General features: G+C 39.9%; 1 protein-coding gene across 1 annotated transcript in view; it reads right to left on the reverse strand.

Moving 5' to 3' along the window:
* LOC5568551 (homeobox protein OTX2-A) overlaps window positions 1-21539 on the reverse strand; it is a 171565-nt gene that overhangs the window by 48719 nt on the left and 101307 nt on the right. The window lies entirely within an intron of this gene.

Raw genomic sequence — 21539 nt, forward strand, 5'->3', positions numbered from 1 at the left:
TCATCTCCGCATGACTTAGACTTCGTTATCAAAAATAACAAATTATCCTTACGTCCCATCGAAATGTGGTCTTCGGCAAAGTTGTAGCTGGGAAGTTTTCACATGAGATGAGTGTGTTCACTTTTCCATAGATTATTATGACGAGCTGTTAGAGGACTGAACCCAAAAGGTTTGCCTTTTCCATAGTAATTTCCATACAAACTTCAAATAGCGTGTGCACAACCAAATTTCGTCCGAATCACTTCAAATTTTGGGAGGATCATTTTCATCATAATTGACATCGTTTAAGCATAGGGGAGCAAAAACTTCAAAATTTGCATCAGTCTAATGGACAATTTCTTCCCAGAAATGATCCAGAAAATCATATTTCTCTGATCGCAGTACGCAGTTGAGAAGAAATGTAATTTCAAAGAGAGCATCCTGTAAGAAATTTCTTGACCCATTAAGTCAATAAATTTCTTCACTTTTTTTAAGCGATACAACATACTTAGCTTTACTCGATAGGAGCTTTAAAATAAGCATACATTTGAAAATTTTGCAAGACCAGTGTAAATAGTGGGCCGGTCTCAGCAAGAATTACTCATACCTATATGAGTTCGTTCCCAATTGATCTCGAAGTGCGATCAAAGCACGCGAAGAAAAACGTCGCATCTGTAGGGTAGAATGGTACACAATGCCATTTTACGGATTTGTGTCGTTTTCTCCTAATGCGATCCATATTTTAATGCCATTCGAAGTCTTATCAGTGACTTCACAATATTTGCTAGCTATCATCATGAAAACATTTCCCTAATTTGAGCTTTTTTTTATGGTTTTAAATCATATAGAAAAGTTGGTTGAAAAAATGGGGGTGGTTCAAAATGACCGAATGGATGGGGTAGAATGCCATTTAGTATGGAGAAAAAAGAGTCAGCAACCAAGTTTCTCCATGAGTTTGCTATGTGTCATGGAAACGCTTATTGGTTAATGAAACCACCAGAAAACCTTAATATTTAGGTAATAAAGTAAAAAATGTTGAATTTTACCGGGAAAATAAAGAAAAACCTATGAGTTAATGTCTAAGGGTTGTAGCGGCAACTCTTGGGTAAATATATTTTAACAGCTTTTGGCAAAGAATACAAGTTGAAACGTTCTAGGAACGCTTCAATGAGGCGATCCATTTTACGTATTGGGCCATGTTCCCTTATCGGACCATGATCGGCACTATTGCTATAGGATTTTCGGGATTGGTTCTTCATGCCAGTCAAGTAAAACACCTACCCCCAATGATAAATAAGCGAGAAAAAAATATTTTATTTCTCTACAGGGCTCTACCTTGCTGCATCAATACCCGGACGCTTAAGCTGGGACCAATGTTCAAATTCTATTTTGAATAGATTTTTTCTAGGAATATATAATGTCCTGTGCTGCTACACATTCATTCACATCTTGTCTAAGTGACGATAATGAGTGTTTGATTGAAAATGAAGATTTTATCGTTTAAATAGTCAAATTAATGATGCTTGTCTTGTCCTTTAATCCGGACACTTGGAACAAGCCTTGTCTTGAAATCCGGACACTTGTGAATCATAATCCGGACAGCAGAATTACATCATGAAATACAGTAGAAGCTCGTTATAACGACAACTTTTTTAGCGACAAAAGCTCTCTATAGTGACATTTTTCGGTCCCTTGAAAAATATTTCTATGTTAAACTCATTCTCTATAACGACTTTTCTCTATTACGACGGTCCCTTGCGATGTCTTTATAGCAAGCGTCGACTGTATTTGTGTAAAATAGATAATAGGCTTACCTTAATCCAATTAAACACCACATTGTTACGCTTTTGATACACTCATTTACTCTACGTTGCTCACAAAATGTGAAATGTATGTAAATTAGTGTTTTCATTACCTCAATCGAAGTCATAGATATCCGGTTAGACGCTTGTGTTTTTAAGCTGCAGTATGTATCGCACATTTTATTTTAAATTAAAACGAAGTGAACACATAACAAAACACTTGTATTGAAATAGCTTCATGTTTTCTCTTCATATTACTTTAAAAATTTTCTTTACACACTTAAACAGACTGTGAGTGTTCGGTAAACAAAACTACCGAAACTGATCGGTAAATCTTCAAATTACCGACTTGTGGAGTTTAGATAATCACCGGAAAGGAATCACCCTCCACGCAATGCTTATTCAACTTACCCAGGCAAGTGTCGGTTCGCAAGTGAGGCAGCATGAATGCATCTTGTAGGCAAGTGACAGTAGTGAGATCATTCAGAGATGCCAACCAGCTTACTGTGATCAATTCTATGGCCACTCTCCGACGCAGTGGATTCTATAGCTCACACGACTTTTCAGTAAACGATCACATTTTGACAGCGCGCCGTAATTGAAATTACAGAGTTTCGGTGAATCATGGTATATCTGTCAAATTTTTTACCAACGGGTCTGTGAATCTTAAATGTTACCGAAAACTGTAAAATATTGAACTGAAATTTCGGTAATCAATCTCATGGATTACCGACATCGGTAGTTGGCTAGTTGACAACATAAAACCCTCATGGATATTTTTCCTATTGTCGTGGAATTGTTATTAGTGTTTGTTCGTTATTAATCTACTAATTGCACATATTTTGGCGATGGAGGTCAGTCACTCTAGTTTATGCATGCTTCAGATAATAACTATCATACGAATCCGCAGTTCAGATATCATTGACGGCAGTTTTTGTGCGCTTCTGGATCTTTTCGATTGCGCTGAAGCCGGCATCGCGTCAAGTCAAAATCATCGACTGCGTCCCTTTCCTCGTTTTGGTGGATCCTGCGAATTATTATTTCTTTTTCTTCGCAGCAGGTTGAATACATTGAATGTATCATTTGTTTGTCAAAATAAAGCTTTGGGATTAGAAAAAATATCAAGTTTGGTTCTTTTCTTCAGTGAAAATGTGAGATTCCTAGAAAAAAAAAACACGTACAGCCAGATTACCGTTCTTCGGTAAACGATTACCGAAGCGTCAGTGATTTTTGACAGCTGAGCAGCAATATCCGAATCACCGAACGATCTGTAATCTTTTCGTTTACCGAACGCATTACCGAACGTTCAGCTGTTGAGATTTCGGTAAACGGATTACCGACTTCGGTGATTTGGGCTGAGGGTGTAACATATGCAAATTGAGGAACATTTCCTCTCGTCCGGATTTCGAGCCACTGGTCTTCAATCCCGGACAGTCTATTCCAACACTTAAAAAGTAGTATTTTCACCATATTTATCCATTTTTGTGTCACTGTATTGTTAATGTATAGTCCCGTTTGCACTTATACTAAAAACTCCATTCAAATAATTGAAATAATCACAATATTTTCAATCCGAACTTGATGGAGCTTCCATCGACGCTTAACCGAGAAGAACTTGCACTGCGAAGAAGAAGTGTCTGACTGGAACAACTTTTCTGTTTTTATTTTTATCAATTGTTTGGCAATGATTACTAGATCACATGTTTCATGAAAATGATAAACAATGTTAAAGATAAAAGTGAAGCATAAAATTTAACATATTAACATATAACTTTTCGTTCATTTAATCAATATTATCAGAGTGTCCGGATATTGGTACCGTCCGGATTTTGATTCATCACGGTATTTGCTGCTGCTATTTTTCAAACTGCTACAGCTTGCGAAACATTGCCGATCATGGACCAATACAGATGCGATGTTTTTTTTTGCTTGACCGATCGTGCTTCAAACTAAATTGAGAATGAATTCAGGAATGCATGTGTGTTTCACAGTGAACCATGACGCGTTCTGGACTCCATTTAGACACTATCGAAGTTGCTTACCTCCCTCTAATTCTGGCTGTGCGCTGTGCTTTTTAAGTCAAGGTGATCAAAAATTTTCTCGATACGAGAATAGGTACTTTCAGGGTACTTCTCTCACTTCAACAAGCCTACTATATGACTTTAGATGAGACTTACACAAGAAGCTGAACAATTTTTGATTTTGGATTACCGCTTGAGTTAGATATTACTACTGGATTAAATTCAGATTTTAAAAAAATCCTAAAAATAGCTTTGGACTGTATATTTTTGGAAGTCTAATGAGATAACCTAGATATTTGCTAGAATCTTAGACGAACAATTACTTCATTGACAGCAACGAGATATTGCAAAAGATTCTGCCTCAAACTGAAATTGCGCTACAATTGCCATCAGAATGCAGTCAACCATTCACTTTTCGCTCCACGCTCAACGTCAAGAAGTTGTGGGGGAAAAACTTCGACGAAGAATACTTTCCCTGCCTGTTCGCTTCGCCATCCATCGGTTTTTAAATTTAAATTAAATGTGTATACCGCTATTCGACTTCTGCCCGGACCCACGCCATGGAGACACCCTCCTATCCAAGCAGGTTCGTCCTAATTTTCCTTTCGCTTTCGCCCTCCCTCGGTGAAGGAAAGTCGCCCCCCACGCTTGCTGCGCCTTGTTCTAATGCCCACCCCTCGACCAGCAGAAAATCGTGAAGAGCTATTCCACATCTTGTTTCCCCCAATCATCAACGGGCGGTTTGCGCGCTGGATCCGAAATTGAACTTTGTCGACGAACAACGGTAAAGAAGCCAGCTAAGAAAATCGAGGGTTGCTGCGATGAGATGAGACGACAGACATACACACATCCACACCCACGGCGAACGAGCGACCTTTCCTCGGAGATCCTGGATCACTAGATGGTGGGCGAATCGACTTGAAGCAGCAGGAGGAAACTGTGGCAAATGGAGGAATTTTCAAGAAGGCGGAGTAATCGAATTACGGATCCATTTGATGTTGTAGATTACACACTAACGGCAGAAGCATCAGCGGCAACAACAGCCAACATCATCATCAACAACAGCAGAAGCAGCAGCAGCGAGGACGGCGATGTCATGTCGGCAACGGCGATGAGATGAGAGCAATGACGGCGGAGTTTCTTGGTTTCGACCGTTCGTTCGTGATGCTGCAGCAGCATAGTCACTACGTTGCTGATGCTCGGCTCTAAGATAGATTCAAGTTCTATCGAGGGGTGTGGGTTTCAAGGATAGAAGTGTGTATTTAATATTGCTACACGCACATTTCATGAAAACTTTTTTATCCTTCGAAGATATTTTCCTCTATAGCTAGGATGGCATTCAGTTCATCTTATTTTGTATTGCTTGCAAAACAACGAACAACAGCAAACATATTTTTGAGTTCGAAAGCTCAAATTTAATGTTCTACTTTATGATAGCAAATATTTACATCCAATTTACAGTCAATTCTTTACATCTAGATCGTCTTTATGTAAACATTGAGATTTGAGATACAGAATCATAGTTAAAGTTGTTTTTTATGGCTACTTCTATGGATTTTTCAATCGTATTTGCTCTGGTTTCGCGTTCTTCATCTTCATATCTGCTTATCTTGTGCCATCACAACGCCGAGATATTAAAAGTTGACTATTTTTATTATAATGGCATATCTATCTTCTATATAAATAAAAATGGAATGGTGTTCGTATGTCACGAAATGGCTTACGAACGGGTTAACGGATATGAATGATTATTGCTCCGTTTTGTTCGTCAAGGGTTCCGACGTGTTAGTGCGTATAAAAATCCCAGAATATTTACCGGGAAAGCCGAAAAATCGAGAGTGGACGGAACTGTCATTTTGTATAGGATGATCCATAGCGTATACAACAGCCTACTTGATGGCAAGACGAAGTTTGCCGGGAACCACTAATAAAATAGTCCCAAAAATATACAACAAAATAAAAAAATGTACAAAAAACCGAGGGTCCATATAATAGAGTGACCATGACCATCGAGGTATAACTGTACCACGAACATTAACACCCAATGCTAAAAATACGGATTTTAGCCTTATGAAAATTAGGTGGCGGTAATGCGCAAACTCGCCAAACTCGAACAAAGGCGATACGAGCGCCTCGAGTGAGTAGCTAGCACACTAACAAATATCAGAGTTGTGCGCTTTTTGCTGTGTTATGTCTGTTTGTCTGTGACAGGGTATCTTGTGAAGATGTAGAGAAAAATCTTGCATAACTAGGACCAATCTAACATTGAGAGGCTGTCTTTGTTCTCTTTCTCTTCAATCAATAACTGGGCCACATTAATCTCTTCTGTTGCGTTTTTTGTTTGGAACACTAGCCAAGAACATTGTCTTTTGATCTATACTGAAAAACTTCTCAAAAGCTTTAGTATTGAACTGTTATGATCAAGAGAGAGTGAGAGAAGAGAGAATCTTTAATTGTCAAAAATCCTTTTGAAAAGTTACGCGAGAAATTCATTTTCAGTTAATTCTGCTTTGTTACTGCATGAGGGCTTAACTGACATGAGTGATTTCTCTTCATCGATCCTCTCTTCGCATAATAACAAATAACGCTAAATAAGATAAATCTGAAATAATTCTTTTCAATGAAGCAAGATATAGTGATTCTTCATGCGAAACTATGTTACGAAAAGATAATCAGTTTTCTGCAATAACGCAAAAATAGCAACGATTAAGAGAAATCGATGAATGCAGATAAGTCCTTATGAAAAACAATGCTGAATAGGGTCCTAAAATAGATGATGATGATGATGGTCCCACCACATACCCCTACAAAGGTTTGAGCGAGACGATATATCTTTAAGATAATTAATTATGATCAATGTTAACCAGATTTGCAAACAATAAACGGTCTGATTATTTCAACAGATATAAACAACATTACAAGTTCCCATACTATACAGCAAAAAAAAAATGGTGAAAATCTGTTGGTCTCAACCACACTTTTCATAAGTTTTAATAGTGATCAAGAAAGTTCAACAAAATACAAAACATTGCCAGAATTGATAACCCCGCCGATGATGTCAAAACTATCGGAAACATTTGCATTTTCAAGAAATTTCCGACATTCAACCAGAAAACTTACTACTAATGCATGGCATCCACCAACAGCATTAATTCTCAATTCAAATAATAAGTAATCAAACAGTCGTTTATACCTGTGTACCGCGCGCGGGACTCAAACCTCCGTAGACTACACATAAAAAGGAATAAATCAAAACTACGTCAATATATAAAAAATCCATCATCATCATCGAGGCGAACATCGTAGTTTATTAGTGCCCCAATAATTATTAAACATATTTTACAATATAGTCAATACAAAATATCCGTTAGTCAAAACTTCGTCAAGATACAATATTAGTCAAGTACAAAAAAGTTAACATGTAGCTGTTCAGAAGGCAGCTTTGACGTGTGAAATACATAGTCTCTTAAACTGTGATAGAGTTGCAGCACGTTTGATGTGTATAGGCATCGAATTGAAAACATTTATTCCTTTAAAAAACAAAGAGTTTTGTGAAGCACCGTACAAAAACTGTGGTGTTCTTAATTCAGTCGCGTTTCTAGTATTATATCTGTGAATGTCACTTCCTCTTTCAATTCGATCACACAAATATCGAGGCAATAAACCGTTAATTACTTTAAAAATGAACACCATCGTCAAGAATACAATTCTTTGCTTCACCGATAACCACTGAAGAGCATCTAATAAGAAAGACGAGGAAGTGAATCTGTTGCATCGCAAAATCAAACGCATTATTTTATTTTGCAAACGCTGCATTCTCGATATTTGTGTTTCATTTGCTAAAAACAAAATGGAAGCGCAAAACTCCAGATGTGGAGAGATGATTGATTTGTACAAATGTATTTTACTAGCAATCGTTAAATCGTTTTTTAATCGGCAGAGTATTCCATACTTCTTGGCTATTTTCTTGATAACATTGTCGATGTGAGCGTCGAACTTTAATCTGTCATCAATAATCACGCCAAGATATTTAATTTCGCGCACGCGATCAATTGTCTCATCATCAATTTGTATTGAGACGTCTATATTTGTTCGATTCCGCGATATCAACATAAATTTAGTTTTACTTATATTCAATTTCAACTGTTTGTACTTCAACCATCTACTCAGAGAACGTAAATCTGCATTCATATGTGCAACGGCATCATCAAGATTTTTAGCCGCAATGAATATCACGGTATCATCTGCAAAAAGATGTATGTCACAAAAACGTAAAACTCGTCGCATGTCATTTATATACATAATGAATAAAACGGGCCCTAATACACTCCCCTGTGGTACGCCAAGGCTGTTCACCACGGGGCTCGAAACAGAATCATTGAAAGCAGTCCGTTGGGTTCTATCAGTTAAATAGCTCTCAAACCATCTATATGCAGAACCCGAAAATCCAAAGCGCTTGATTGTTCTTAACAACAAGGGCCGAGAAATCGTTTCAAAAGCGCGTTTGAGATCCAAAAAAACAGCAACAATCGTATCTTTACGCTCTACGTTTTCTTTCCACTTTGCCAACACCAGGTTCAATGCGGTTTCACAGGAATGACCTTCCCGATATCCCGATTGCTCTGGTATTAGCAAATTATTACTATTTAAATATGCTAACAGCTGGCCTTTTACAACAAGTTCTAAAATTTTCTCTAATGTGTGCAACATGTTGATGGGACGAAATTCTTCGGCTTTAATCGTCCCAGCAACTTTTTGAATAGGAATCACAAGTGATTCCTTCCAAACTTGTGGCACGTGCCCAGTTTGTAACGATTCATTAATCAGGTCCAGCAGATTGTGGCTGATGACATCAAAGCAATCTTGTATTACTCTCGCATTAACGTTATCTACGCCAGCCGTTTTTCCCATAGAAAAGCAAATATTTCGTAGGTCTTCCAACGTTATTGGGTGAAAACATTCAAATGTGCAATTATTGTTAATCGGCTGTTTTATTTCGTCAGGTTCATCTACTAACTCAATGGATTGGTTAATCGATGAAACACTGTCCACAAAATACTCATTAAATTTACATGTTATCACTTGTTCTGATTCTTCTAATGTGCCATTGAAAGTTATGGACCGCGGTTTACAATTACTAGGTTTTAACAAGGATTTCAAAATTTTCCATAACTCTTTGCTGTTGTTTTGATGCTGATCAATTTTCCTCTGAATATACTCGCAACGAGTTTGTTTAACCATTTGCGAGTATTTATTACGCGCGACCTTGTACCTATTCCAATTTGTATTATTATTATTTCTACGCCATTTTTTGTACAGTTTGTCCCTATTGCGTTTACAACGCAACAAATCCAAATTGTACCAGCTGTTCGAATTTTTCAACGAAACAAATTTATGTTCGACTAATTTATTGGTACAGGTTTTTAAAACATCAGTTAGAACAGCTGACTTTTGATCTAACGAACCGTCGTTTGTATGAAAATCAACACTTCTTTCGACAAGACTTGAAACGGCATGTTTTGAATACTTTTTCCAACACTTTAATTTTACAAAGTCACTTTTATATCTACTATTGTCATCAATATTAATAACTAATGTTTCATGGTCAGTTACTTTTAAATCAGAATTTTTAATAACACTAACAGAATCCAAATTAGAATAAACGTGATCAATCAAAGTTTGACTATGTCTGGAAATACGTGTATAAATATTTACCTTTTGTTTTAAATTAAAAAGTCAACTAATCGTTTCAAATGATTCGAATTCGAATTGTCACACCAATTAATATTAAAGTCACCAGCAAGAACATTTAATTTACTACAATCTACAAACATCTCAAGCCAGTTTTCCAAAATTTCAATAAAACGCTGGTCACTTGAACTGGGAGAGTGATACAATACACCGTAATTACCCATCTTCATGCCACGATCAACTGCGATGCCCAAGAACCAATTACCATCACAAACTTCGTTCAATTGAAGCCTGTACTGAACTGATTCTTTGACATAAATAGCAACTCCGCCAGTGTGTCTCGAATGTGATAAACATGCAGCCACATTATAACCCGGAATACTATATTGATCAAATGCATCTATGTCAACAATATGCGTTTCTGATAAAAATACTAGATATGGACGTTTTTCTTCTACAATCTGACGTAATTCAACGTAGTTTGTAGATAAACCGGCTATATTCAAATACAAGATATCGAACTGATTCACATTACTACTGGAACTTGGTTGCTATTCATTGAAATGTAGGCTGCTCTTTTTTCTTTGATACAAATTCTTAAAGACTTCACATTCATAACTGAATGCTCCGTGATTGACGTCCAAGTTCATTTTACGTTCTTTATTCATTTTTATACAATTGATACATTTCAAAACAGTTGACGTACATTCGGATGTCTTGTGACTTCCACTACACCTACAGCATGCATCGCAATTTTTACAATTCATGCTCTTGTGCCCGAATTCTCCACATTTGAAACATCTCAAAACACTAATCTCTGGAACAACACGACACCGATCAAATTTAACATACACTTGTTGCGCCGTTAACAAACAACTATGCGTCTCTTGGTCAACTTCAATAACAACATTGTACTTTTTGTACTTGAAATGTGGATTTTCATACATCCTTATTACTTTGACTTCATTTATCGCGATGTCTTCATTCTGATCTTTTAAAATCCGAATGAATTCATCGGAGGAAAACTGATCGCTCATGCCCTTCACTAAAAGTCTTGGCATCGATGAGGGAACAACAGCGTTGTAGTTTTCACCCAAATCGCTTTGAATGCCATCTTTCACAACATTAACATTGTATCCTGTTGCACACTCAGCAATAATAGCGCCATCTTTCCCGTGTCTAAAGCTACTTATTTTGTGTTTTTTCGGATCCAATTTGTTAATCAAAATTTTTCGAGTATCCTCGCTACTCTGGTTGGACTCTTTTGGCTTGATCACAATGACCGGACGAGCCTTACGAGTCACTTGCATTACATCATTCGCAGTGCTTTTCTTTTTTGTACTCTTATTCCTAATTTTAATCCCAGCATTACTCTTGACAACATCCGCGAAACTAATACTTTCAACAAAAACATCATCCGACATAGCGCAAACGTCTTCCTGAACCTTACGTTTCTTGCCTCTGGGAAGCAGGCTCGGCTCCGATGCCGTACTTGATGTACCGTGCTTATCATTCATTGCAACTAAATTATTATTCGAGTTAAATTCAAAAAATGAACATTTCATACTTTCCAACTCTTTGCTCACAGATTTTGACATTTCAAAAATTGCTTTATCCATGGTACTATTTAGACTTCTCACCAATTCCTCCATCCCGGTTTTTAACGCGTCGTTTATCTGAGCAGCAATTTGCTCCCGAACGCCACTGAACGAATCCGAAATAGAAGAAATCTTCTTCATCTCTTCTTCGAACATTCGTACGGTCGGGAGCGTTAAATTCTGTTCGCCACAACACTGGCTTGATAAACAATCACTACATTTAAATAGCAGATTTTCGTTCTCACTGACAAGCTTAGCAACAGTTTTCGTCAGTGGTGTGCACTTGTAATGGTACACACTCAAACAACCTGTACATGTGGTCGGTATTTCAGAAATTAATACCGGGGCCCCACATTGCTTGCACTCAGTCATTTTGCTTAGCACCTATACACTTCCACCAAACGAAACATGCATGCAACACATAACACAGATGAAACAATACAGTGTACAAAAAAGTTACCAGCCTCCAGCAGCAGCTGGGGCAAAATTAAATGCAAAATTAAACGAGGACAAGCGTTAGAGACAATTTGCCTCCTACTTATCCTGTTTCAAAATACAATATTGCTCGCGATAGAAATCGTTGTTCCGCGGCAAGTCCACTATTTCACACGTAATTTAATTTATTTATCACTGCACTGCAGAAACAAACTACACTGTTCACCATTACCATCAAAGAAATCTTATTTTTATTTAATAACACTAAAGAGCATGTTACTGGAATTACTTCAGCAATTTTTCCCGCCCAAATAACGGCTATATCATATTTAAACTTTAATTTAAAAATTGGGTCCATAAATGAACCTTGACACTTTCGATCATGTTTGACGTTCTCTTAGTCGACAAAAACACCACATGGGTTTTAGTTTTAACACTGGGGTTGTTCCTATCTGACATTTCGGAAGGGATACGGAAAACAAAATACACACAAAATTTTAGTTTAAGCCAAGGGTTGTGAGAAAATCTAAAACAAACATACCGTTTTGATTCATATTACGGACAGCTTCAATTTCCGGACACTCTCGTTTGTATGGGAAACATTTCACACGAAATGTTTCAATTTTCGCCGTCCAAAAGTTCTCATTTTCGAGACTCGGTTTATTAGGTTTTTTCCATAAATATCATTGCAAATTTATAATGCCCAACTACCTTAGACGTCTCTTAAGTGGTTGAATGATTTCAATTGATGATTTGACTGTTCCATTAATAACTACCGAAAAGCTAAACATTACATATAATTTGCAATATGTAATGTTTAGCTTTTCGGTAGTTGTTAAACTTCCACTCGGCTGGTTGGCCGTAAACCACGATTCATAATTAAAACAAGTATGTTCCATTAATGATTATCATGAGCTGTCCGCAATTCGAATCGAAGCGTCCGGAATATGAGGCAAAAGTGAGGGAGCGTCCGGAATAAGAATCATGAAAAAGCCACACGTTTTGATTTATTTAAAATTATTCAAGTTGCGGACGCGTATTCTTTACCCACTATCCGAAAGATAAGGGCTTCCGACGCTCGATAACGCTAAAAAATCATACAGAATTATTTATTTTGTATGGTCCAAGCTGGGTTATACTTCACTGAGTCCTTAAGTGTCCGTAATATGAATCAAAACGGTAGTAAACATGGGTTCTTGGCCTAAACTTAAGCGTTTGGCACTAAAATTGGGACAGGGCTTTAGGACCCTATTGCATTTTCTAATTTATGGCCGAATGTGCTGTAAGAAACTCGATGTTATTCCGCGCATGATCATCTTCCAGGGTTATCGCACCAGAATTGTCTTGTATGCTAACTAATAACTCTTAGTTTCAGCGTAATTGCTCGTCTTCACCTAGGGGGTACGGACTCGAGCATTTGGGTCGTTCAAATTGAACATAATATTTTCCACGAGTGCTAATTGCTGGCTGCTTGGGCACGTCAGGAGTTAATCATCAATATTAACCTCCTTTTCCCGAGCAGCCTAGATAGCCGCGTAGTGTCGGTAGCGGTTGTTTCAACTGGCTAAGAATTAACACTACGGACTGCCTGTTCCGGTGGTAAAAGTCCACCTCACAGGTGACCCCTAATTTATGGTGTGATGCGTACCGTGCCTAAGAATGAATGGTTAGGGGGGTCTAAATAAAACCTAACCGCAAACGGAGCCTGTGGGGTACCAGGGCGCCCTCCACAGTATTGAGTCCTTCCTGTGCTACCCGGAGCAATGGTGCAGGTGACCTTGTGTTTCTCCGAGATAATCGGCTGCCCTTCTTCAGTCTCTATCTTGAGGCTTAATAAGGGTGGGATTATGAATATGTTGACATTTAATTTAAATTATCACCTATATGGATTCGCATTATGCGTTTTACACAGTGTATTCTGTGCTCTTTCGCCTTTGGCGACTTTAAATAGATACCGATCTGGTTTTTTCGTTGCTGGTCTTTTTCGTGCTGAGATTGCAAAAAGCTTAATCCTGCCTAGTTTGGGTAGTGGCTACGGTTAGGTTAGCTCAGATCAATCTTCAGCATAAAAGAACAGCAACGATCAATCTTTGCAGACTCATGCAAAATGGTGCAGCCCAAGTGGCGCTAGTTCAAGAACCCTACTTTCGTAGAGGGAACTTCTATCTAGGTAACCTTGTGGACCCAGTTTTTGCTACTTTTAGCAAGCTTGAAATGGCAAACTCACGCTCCATGCCCCGCGCATGCGTGCTCGTTAATAAAGCAATCGTTGCTACACTCATTTCTGAGTTGACGACCAGAGATGTATGTGCTGTCACAATTGATGTTTCTGTTGGTGACCTCAACAGGAAATACGTCTATTGTTCGGTATATTTACCACATGATGAACCATCCCCAACGGATGACTTCAAACGAGTTGTCGTACACTGCGTAACAAAAGGCCTTCCGCTGACTGTGGGCAGTGATGCCAATGCTCATCACATCATCTGGGGCAGCTCAGATATCAATTTGAGAGGCTCCAGTCTGATGGAATACTTAAGTAGTACAGACCTTGGATTACTTAACATAGGCAATCGCCCAACCTTCATGGTTTCTAATAGAGAAGAAGTGTTAGACATAACGCTCTGCTCGAATAGAATCAGTCACGAGTTGACGAATTGGCATGTATCAGATGAGGAATCACTATCCGATCATCGCTACATCTTCTTTGAACATTCAAATGTAACTGCGCAGACTTTGCGTTTTAGGAATCCCCGGTCAACAAACTGGGAACTCTACATTGAATTGGTTGCGACCAAATTTCATGGATATTCTCCGTCCATTGAAAATCCAAGTGATCTGGATGATGCCGTTGATACTACAACATCATACATTATGGAAGCTTTTGAAGAAGCATGTCCTCTGCGGTCTGTAAAGACTACAAGAGGGACCCCTTGGTGGAATTCCGATCTGACTAGACTCAGGAAACAATGTAGAAGGAGTTGGAACAGACGCCGTTCAGCTGGATCAGAGTCGTTCAAGTCAGCTCGCAAGGCTTACAAGAAGGCTCTTCGTTCTGCTGAACGATCCGGCTGGAAAAACCTTTGTACAAATGTTTCCAGTTTGAGTGAAGTCAGTCGGTTGAACAAAATTCTTGCAAAATCTAAGGATTTCCAAGTGAACGAAATTCGCTTACCTAATGGTGACTTTACTTCTTCCGATGAAGAAGTTTTAGAATGTTTATTCAATACACACTTCCCCGGATGTGTGGACATAGCATCTACGGATGAACCAAATGTCTTTTCATGTAGTTACGAGTCTCTGGCCTCGGCTCGCAGTATCGTAACTACTGAATCGATTCAATGGGCACTTAATAGTTTTGCTCCTTTCAAATCTCCAGGAGCGGATGGGATTTATCCTGTTCTACTCCAAAAGGGATTTGCGTTTATCAAACATGTTTTGAAAAAGCTACTTGTAAGCAGTTTTGCTACCGGGTACATTCCCAAATCCTGGCGTGATATTACTGTAAAGTTTATCCCAAAAGGAGGACGTGCGTCGTATGAGGAAGCGAAGAGTTTTAGACCAATCAGTCTGACCTCTTTTCTTCTGAAATGTCTGGAACGCATTATCGATCATCACATCCGTGATGTTTATTTGGCAAACATGCCTCTTCATGTGAATCAACATGCTTACCAATCTGGAAAGTCCACTGTGACTCTTTTACACAAAGTTGTATACGATATCGAGAAAGCATTCGCTGAGAAGCAATCGTGCTTGGGTGTTTTCTTGGATATTGAGGGTGCCTTTGATAACGTGTCTTTCGATGCCATATTGGAAGCCGCACGAAACCATGGGCTACCTACAATGATTACCAATTGGATTCATCAAATGCTCAAAAACCGACATCTCTTCTCGACATTGCGTCAAGCAGCGATTCGAAAATTGAGTGTTTGCGGATGCCCCCAAGGGGGAGTCTTGTCACCACTTTTGTGGAATCTCGTAGCAGATACGCTATTGAGGCAACTCAATAATTGCGGTTTTCCAACTTATGGATTTGCCGACGACTATCTAGCTCTGATAGTTGGTATGTGCATAAGCACCCTATTCGACCTGATGCAAAGTGCTCTTCAAGTAGTCGAGAGTTGGTGTCGCCAATATGGCCTTTCGGTTAACCCGAATAAAACATCTATTGTTCTTTTTACGGAAAGACGAAACCGCGATGGAATTCGACCTTTACGTCTTTTTGGCACTGAGATTAATGTGACTGATCAAGTAAAGTATGTCGGAGTCATTCTAGATTCCAAACTTTTATGGACAGCTCACATTGATTTCAGTGTCAAAAAAGCTTGTATGGCCTTCGGTCAATGCCGGCGAACCTTTGGTAAAACTTGGGGCCTCAAACCCAAATATATCAAATGGATTTACACAACAGTTGTTCTACCAATATTGGCATATGGATGTCTTGTGTGGTGGCAAAAGGGCGAAGTGAGAACAATCCAATCAAAATTGGGCCATCTCCAAAGGATGTGCTTGATGGCGATGTCTGGTGCGTTCTCTACAACTCCCACAGCAGCGTTCGAGGCCCTTTTCGACGTTGCGCCACTACACATATATCTTAAACAAGAAGCACTTTCTTGCTCTTACCGTTTATGGGTACTGGATCTACTGGAGAAAAATCCAGTGAATCGTAGATCTACACACACTTCGTTGTTTCCACTTTTGGTGAATTGGGACAAAATTGTCCTTGCTCCAAGTGATCTCACAATTGCTTGTCACTTTCCTTACAGGACATTTATCACACAATTCCCTTCACGGAAAGAGTGGACGTCTGGCTATTTGGAAAGAAGTATATCAAACAATATAGTATGTTACACTGATGGCTCCCTTCTTGAAGGTAGAGCTGGTGCAGGAGTATATTCTCGTGAGCTAAGGCTGCATCAGTTTTACTCACTTGGTAGAAACTGCACCGTTTTTCAGGCGGAAATATTTGCTCTTATGTGTGGAGTGCAATCAGCACTTCAACAGCGCGTAATGGGTAAAGCCATATACTTCTGTTCAGATAGTCAGGCTGCTATAAAAGCTCTCGCTTCGGCCAACTCAAGGTCGAAGCTTGTTGAAGCATGTCGAACTCAAATTGAGGAACTGAATTCAGTCAACTCTGTAAACCTTGTATGGGTACCTGGCCATTCTTCCATCGCTGGAAATGAATTGGCTGATGAGCTAGCTCGCGATGGAGCATCGCATGACTTCATTGGCCCTGAGCCGGCTATTCCAATTTCGAAGTGCTGGGTGAAGCTTCAGATAAACTCTTGGGCGGCAACTCAGCACAAGCAATATTGGAATAGTTTGGAGTCGTGTCGTCAAACAAAATTGTATATTACTGAGCCATCTCCAAAGGTGGCGAAGTATTTAACAAATCTGTCAAAGCAGAATTGCAGTCTCTTGGTCAGAGCGTTGACAGGCCACTGCCGACTCAACTATCACATGGCAAATATTCAGCGTGCTGACTCATTTGTGTGTGATAGTTGTGACTCCGATTATGGAACTTCGTATCACCTGATATGTAACTGTCCAGTTTTTGCGCAAATGCGATTCCAATTACTTGGTAAACACTTATTAAGTGAAACTGAATTCAGAAGCCTGAATCTTCAGGACATCCTGTTATTCTTAACCCGCTGTGGTAATGAGCTATAGGCTCTCTTTACGCTCATGCGTTTTGCAGTGCCCTTTTTAGGGCGCTGTTCGAACCCATTGTGGTATGGAGCTACATGCTCTCATTTCGCTTATGCGATCTTCCCTCTTCAAGGGACCCCACTCCTATTTCCTCCCATCTTTCCCTTCCCTTTCCTCTCCCATCGGGTAGATGATGAAATAGGCTCAAATATGGCGATGGCACAAATCTCCCAACTGGTGGGGAACGTGCCTTTGGAGCCGGCCTTCTGATACCTGATACCTGATAGTTTCAGCGTAATTGCTCGTCTTCACCTAGGGGGTACGGACTCGAGCATTTGGGTCGTTCAAATTGAACATAATATTTTCCACGAGTGCTAACCGTTGCTTGTTTGTTTGTCTCGCAGGAAACCACATTCAAAGTGCACTCTTAAACTACTTCACAAAAAGCTTCATCAGTTCAATGCATTGACAATATCAATTGACCTAATAAATTGTCTTGATCAGAATGTTTCTGGCTGTATGTTAGTATGAAACATATTGTAAAACAGTTTTAAATGACTAATCAAAATTTAGGACACACACACTCTTTTCTTTAATAATTGGCGGTTCTCATGGTACATAAATTATTTAACATTTTTTAGCGTGACGAAATTATGACCGTTCATTTCTCTGCATACTCAGATCATTTTTATGGAAAGTTTAGTTTGGCTGCTTGTTGATTTTCAATTCGCATCCCCCAGGTTATCACTTATCTGTGGCGAAACTAGAAGACAAAATTTCTAAAGTTTCTCACTATGAGGCAGAAATAGCCCAGATAGAGTTGATAATAACTAGTTAAATAGAAATTTACTCTTCAAATTTGTAAATTTCAGTTCAATTTATGATGAATACAGGACCGACTTCTATTTACAATAGTATCAGCAAATTGCTTTTTGTAATTTGCAATTTGATATTTTTCTATTGGTGCCGATACCCTATTAGTTATAAATTTTCTATCGGGTCAAGGTGTCACTTTAATGTTCAAAGGCGAACTCCATAATTATTTATTGAAAAATTGAAATCTTGGCCGAAGTTAGCATTCTTGCATTCGTATATTTTTATGGTAGATACGATGATACAATGTCAATGGTCTCTCTTCGTTAGTTCGATTGATTATGAGCTCATTTTTGCCAAACATCGTACTGTATCCATTCTCAGGACTCGTGTGCCTCTATTTGATACAACAAGCATAAAACAGCATGAAAACCTTCCCTACACATACATACACAAATAGCGATAAGCCTTCATTGAGGGGTGTTGTGAAGCATAAACGAGACAGCAGCCAGCAAGCGCAACTCTTGTCGTCTCTTTCCTCGTGTCCTGCCGTTCAATGTTCGTTGCTGCTTTTTATTCGCACACATACACACAACCGAACAAAGTAACCTCTTCTATGACGATCCATATCAGCTGGCCAGTAGCATATCAATCAATGAGGTGAACGCTAGGAAGAATGGAGGCTGCCTCCGCCACGGAGTAGACTGGTTCAAACGTTCAAGCATACCCAAGTAACCACAAACATTAAGGTATTACCGTATTTTAACTTTAATTCAACGGTTGCAATGCATCATTGCTTTTATTCTACAATATGCGTGCAATAATGCTTTAATTCCATTTTATGAATGCAATGTAGAATTGCTTTATTGTAGCAATGAAATGTGCATGAATGGGTGATATACGGTCACCGCTCAATGCTTCATTGCATCATCTTACTCAATGCTTCATCGCAAAGATGCAAGATGGCAAGATGCTAAAACGATACATAAAGCGTGAAGATGAGCAACCGTTTTAGCCCCACATAATGAAAACAAAACAAAATCTCAACAGCAAAAGAGCGACAGCCGCGGTAAACTTGGAAGTGCAACAGTCGTGTTCACCAACTTATTGCGCACTTCACCTCAAATTGAACTATCACGAAATTTGTAGAGTGCAGAAAAAGTGTGATAAGAGTGCACGCTTGCAACGGATCATCTCAACGTATTTGGTGCACTTGTTCCTTGATCTACAAGGAATAAGTGCACTAAAAACATTATCATGATTCGACGTATCCCTGCTATCACACTTTGAGGGAGCTTACACACTTGGGATGGTCCAACTTGGAGTGAAATCGACAGTATTTGCCACCGGAAACGAAAGGGCGCTGCTTGAAGTTGCACAATTTTCCGGCCAAGACATGCAGCATTCATGGTCCGGAGGATAGGCGCGACGAGTCATCGAAAACATCTCTCTTAATATGGGTTCGAATCCCACCAATCTTCCCAAAAAAAAAAAAAAAAAAAAATAGACAGACAAATCAGTTTGTAAGCAACACTGACCTGACATCCAACGAACAAAAAAATACAATAATATTTTTGTGTTTCTATTTTTGATCTTAAAATAGGGGTGCATTAAATACACTGTGGCTAAAGCTTTTTTACGGTACAGACAGTAAGTATACTTTAGCAATTGCTAACATAGAGCTAGGAAATGCAGCCGTATTTACACTTTAATATTGCCCTTTTCCACTTAAATGCTGCATTAATGAGACATGTAATGCAATATGACTTTATATGCCATCATATATATATAAAATCCCAGAGTTGTCTGTCTGTCAGTAACGCTTTGAAATGTTTCGCCGAAAAGTTTCATTGAGCACTACAACAGCAATTCTAGAGCATAACAACAGTAAATTTGATTGTTAGAACATTACAATTTCAAATAGTAGAGCATTGCAACATGTATTTGACAGAATGTTCTAGAATTTTATGGAACACATGTCTTCCTTATTCGTAGATTGTTCTATAATTTTTCATAATTGTTGTTTTCATTTTTGGGAACTTCCGTTAAAAAAAGTTGAACAAAGTCAAGTGGTAAGCTTATATATTTCAAAAATTTCATGTTGCGTTGAAAAGCTACACATTGCAAAGCGAAAGAAATCAACAAAAGAGCAGTTTTCCAGAATGTATTGATATTACACACATTATTGCGCCGAGGCCGGCGTCCTGCCCTACCGGTACAACATCGCAAAAACGATCTGTAATCGAGCCATCGGCTTTTTGGAAAAGACCCGGGATAACGGGCAAGGCTGTTTCCTTGCTGGGCAAGCAAACCTGGCCCTTCAAACCGTGGCCAACGCCACGCTTCCCCCGGTGGCAGGACTCCACCGGCTCGGGCCGAGAAGCTGGTCGGCCAAGCCCTCTGAAGTTGACAAGACGATAAAGAACCACTTCAAACGACAGGCCCAACCCGAGCAAATCCAGACCCACTTCCTGGAGAGAATCCGAAGCCGGTATCAAGACTGGGCGATCCGCTACACCAACGGGTCCAAGTTGGGTGAACGAGTAGGCGTAGGGGTACACGGGACCGAACTCGAACAGCATCACCGCCTTCCCGCGGAATGCTCGGTCTTCTCAGCCGAAGCAGCGGGGATCTTTCAAGCCTTGATAGCCCCAAGAGACTGCGCCGCCCTCATTGTGACCGACTCCAACAGCGTCATCACCGCCATCGAAAACCCCAAAAACAAACACCCTTATATACAAGGCATCCAAGCGGTTCTCGACTCCTCCGAGCACCGAACGGTGCTAATGTGGGTCCCCGGACACTGCGGTATCGGCCGAAACAGCCCCCTCCTCACAGCGAAAATTCCGGCGGACGACGACGCAAAAAAATGGGTCAAGGACACCATTTGGGGATCCTGGTCCAACGAATGGGGACGGGACCAAACACTCTTTCTCAGGAAGGCTAAACCCACCACGAAGCCAGGAGAGGACTTGCCCAATCGACGGGAATAGACCGTCCTGTCACGCTTAAGAATAGGGCACACGCGGATATTCCACGACATGGCCGCCAACAGCTCCGGCTTCCGCCGGCAATGTGATACCTGCCACACCCGAAACTCGGTCGAGTACTTCCTGTGCGTCTGCCCAACACTCGAGCACCTTCGACAAACCCATCAGATTACCGACATTCCCAGCTCGCTCGTGAGCGCCAAACCGTCAATTTTTTGAAAGAAGCAGGTCTATATGACCTGGTATAACAAGGATCAGGCACCCTGCGAGACCAGTGGGCACCTCGGACCCCCCGGGTCTCCCGGGATCCGAGCGGTGAGGCCCACTAACAGGCCGAAAACACAAACAACAACGTCAATGGCCAACCTCCTGCAACAGTCGTTGCGCCGCCCAACCGGGAGCCGGAAGGGGACCGGCATGGGCGGGCTGACTCCGGCGTTGTGGGAAAAGCCAGCGAAATCAAGCGAGTACCGTAATTCGGGGTGTAGTTGATCAGCGGGGAGAAGTTGATCATTCCTGTACCCACATATATAGACTGTTATAAGACCCGATTTCAAT

Source organism: Aedes aegypti, chromosome 3 (assembly GCF_002204515.2).
Source record: "Aedes aegypti strain LVP_AGWG chromosome 3, AaegL5.0 Primary Assembly, whole genome shotgun sequence".
Classification (NCBI taxonomy): Eukaryota; Metazoa; Arthropoda; class Insecta; order Diptera; family Culicidae; genus Aedes; species Aedes aegypti.